At 51.9% G+C, this 3,510-nt stretch overlaps 1 pseudogene; it reads right to left on the bottom strand.

Moving 5' to 3' along the window:
- Positions 1–972: 972 nt before the first annotated feature.
- LOC103244484 (SURP and G-patch domain-containing protein 1 pseudogene) lies at positions 973–2,935 on the bottom strand (annotated as a pseudogene).
- Between the last annotated feature and the right edge of the window lie 575 nt (positions 2,936–3,510).

The following is a 3,510-nucleotide window of genomic DNA, read 5'->3' on the forward strand; positions in this document are numbered from 1 at the left end:
AACTTAACCATCTGACCTTGAACTAGTTACTTAGTCTCTAGACTTCAATTTCCTCATCTGCAGAATGTGAATAATGAATGTTCTTGTGCAAATTAAATATGTATATAGTAGATATTGTCATTTGTTCCTTCAGATCCACTGTCCACCTGCTACTCCTTAGTCTCCCTCCCAAGGAGGCTGACCTGCATGGACCACTAGAGGCTCCCTTGTCCTTTGCTTTTTTTTTGGTTTAGCCAATAGGGTTCCCAGAGAGAAGATGAGAGGGAGGGCTGAGAGTGAAGTTGGGGATTTATTCTGAATGCTTGCCCTGCAGCATTGCCTTAGGCTGTCGCTATTCCTCCCCAGAAGCTTTCTAGGAGACTCTCTCCTTCTGTGTTCTGGAAAACTACTCCCTACCCTCTTCCCTTCAGGCTTAAGGACAGGTATTGCCTGCTATTACTAGCTCCAGGGCACAGCATCATTTCTACAACCTGCCACATCTTTGCAAATAATCCCTTTATTAAACTTTCCTAAGAAAATCCCAATTTAACCATGTCTCCTTGTTTTTGTTTTTGTTTCTGTTTTTCTGGGATGTTGATTGGTACAATATGTGTTTACCATACTGCCTTGCACAAAATAAATGTCCAACACAGTGATATTTATCATTAAGAAGACTGAAAACACGTAATCATTCTTACAATAGCTGTACAACTGGTATACTGAACAAGTATGGTGCTTGGATTGTGACAAAAACACAGCTTAAATAAAAATAATCTTACCACTGTGTGTTTAAACTTCATTTGGTGATGATAATTTTCTCTCCCTGGAGGAAAACTCTAGAAGTCCCATGATTTCTCTACTCTTTCCTTTTTTTTTTTTTTTTTTTTTGGATGAGTACTGGGACTTTATTACACAGCACGGCACTTGTGACAACGGGAGGGGTGGGCAGAAATACAGGCCGGAACATTCCACAGTCCAGGGACGGCTGGTCATTCAGAAAGTGTGCGTTTCCAGAACACTCAGTAGTAAGACCGTCTGAGGTTGTTCCGGGGGGTTGGGCCGGAAGCGGTAGGCGGGCATCATCCTCTTGCGGAAGGCCTAGTACTCCTTGTACTCCTTGGAGAGAGCGGCCGGCTGGTCAATGCCGAAGCCGGCGCCAGCCACTGCGGTGGTGCCCTTGTTGACAGGATTCTTGATACCCTGGCTCTCCGAGCCCAGCCCCTCGCCCTCCTTCCAGCCCATCTTCATCAGCATCTGGTAACCGATATTCTCCTCGGTCAGCTTGAACTCCTCGTACTCCGAGTAGTCAGGCTCGCGGCCCTCCTTGAAGGTCTCCCTAAACTTCTCCAGCTTGTCTGGAGGCAGGAAGTCTGGGATGAAGTGCTTGCCCCGGCCCATCTTCGTCAGCTGGTCGGCCCATTACCTCGTCTTGTTCATCTCCATGCGCTGCAGCTGGTGCTCCCAGGTGACCAACTCGCTGTTCACCTCGTCGTCACTGTGGTAGCCGTGCTGGTGCTGCTGCACCGCCTTCTCCCACAGCAGCTGCATGTCCTGCATGGCCCGCTTTTGCTGCAGGATCATGTCGTACATCTGATGCATCTCCTGCTGGTCCTTCAGCTGCTGCTTCTGGGGCCCGATAGCTCCGTGAGACCCACTAGACCCACGGACTTCCCGTTCTCATAGCCTAGCCCCTTGAGGTCCTGAACTGACAGAAGTGAGGGAGAGTCAGCCACGTCCCTCTGCACCAGCTCAGCAGGTGAGAGCTCTACTTTGTTCTCTTCGGGCCTCCACCGGCTCTTCGGCTTCCTCTTGACGGTGGCTGCGGAGGCTCGCTTCCCGGGGACGCCTGGAGCAGGGATGATGGGGGCACAGGCGAGGATGAGGCGGGGCAGGTGATTGTCGGGGGCGAGGGCCCTGACAGGGCCTCAGGAGGGGACCTGCGCTTCAGGCCAGGGTTGGGTGCCATGAGGGTGCCTGTGGAGCCGGCCTTGGCTTTCCGGAACTCATCCAGCTTCTGTTAGTAGCAGTTGGACCCTTTGCTGTTGGGCTCGTACAGAAAGCTGAACGCCTGGGTTTCCGCGGTTGTTCTGGAGGGCGATGGTTTCCACCTCGGGATCCCTGCCCGTTATGAACCTGGCCAACTTTTCTGCAAGGTTCTGGACCTCTTCGTCCTCTGGGGGTGAAACTTTCTGAGAGGCTGCCTGCAACTTCTGTGCTTCCTTTCTTATCTCAGCCACCTCCTTTCTGTAGTAGAGGAATTGCCTGCTATTCTTACCGTGCAAAAATGGAAACGCCGGGTTATCCCTGTAGTCCTCCCTAGTCGCTTTTTCTAACTCGGGGCCTGCTTCTGCCATAAAGCGGCCAGTTTCTCTATCACTTTCTGAGTCTCAACTCCCTCTGGGGGTGAAACTTTGATCTCCAGCCACTGCTTCTAGTCCTCCTCCTCATCCTCGCCGTGGGACTGGAAGACACTCGGGCGGTGAGCCAGGGGCAGTTGCTTGGCGTGCGAGTAGCTCTTCACCGGCCCGGCGGGTTGGCCAGCCCTAGGCCTGTTCGCCTGCTGATGAGGAGGGACCTCTTCCCGGCGCGGGAGGTAGGCATGCTGGGAGGGGCACTGGGCGCGCTGGCATTGGGGGTGGGGGGCATCTGTGCTGGTCTGTGCCTTCTGCAACTTCAGAAATTGCTGCAGGAAGCCACCGTCGTTGGCTAACTTGTTTGAAACGCAGGAAGAGTTGTGTGCATTTGTGATTTCGCCAGGATGTGGGGGCTGTGGGCTGACCACCTGATTCTGCTTGACTTTCTGTTCCATTTTGGCTTCAATTTCCCCTTTCTTCTGAGCGATGAGCTCTTCCTGGTGAAGGATGTTCATGTTCATTTTTCCAGATTTAGGGGGAGAAACCCCAAATCACCGGTTAGCCTTTCCTGCAACATCCCGGTTGTCCATCTTGAGACTCATCCAATCCCACAATCTCTCTATTCAGTCTTATGTGACAATCCTATAGTCACTTTAAGACGTGAACACACTCACAATTCAGTAATTAGAATGTCCTGACCGTGGGATAACAGACATCTGACCTTGGTCGCCTCTTCTCCTGTATCCCAGGTTGTACCTTGCTCCAGGCTGCTGCCTGCTGTAGGGACAGGGTGAGTTCCTGGCTGTCCCTCATCTCATCTTCCTATCTCACAAACTGCTGTTTTGGAACTGCCAGTGTTAAGGGTAGGAGAGAGCAGAGGTGTAGGGGAGGGCACTGCTTGGCTAGGAAGCTTCAACTTCTCTGGACATATGGATGTTAGTTAAAGCTGATGCTCCAGGGTGGGCCTGGAGATGATGAAGCCGATGCTTCTCTCTTGGGTTCTTCTTGAGCTCTTCAGAGGTTTCTTACTGGGGCCTTTCTTACGCAGGTCCCTGGACTCAGATGGATTGCTTCCTGGGCATCCACCACACACCTCAGCCTCTTTCTGCTCTTCCTTCTTGCAAATAGTCCTGTTGACTGAGAAGGAGGAAAACCTCTCCCCAACACTCTCTCCCTC

This window comes from Chlorocebus sabaeus, chromosome 23, assembly GCF_047675955.1.
Source record: "Chlorocebus sabaeus isolate Y175 chromosome 23, mChlSab1.0.hap1, whole genome shotgun sequence".
Lineage (NCBI taxonomy): Eukaryota > Metazoa > Chordata > Mammalia > Primates > Cercopithecidae > Chlorocebus > Chlorocebus sabaeus.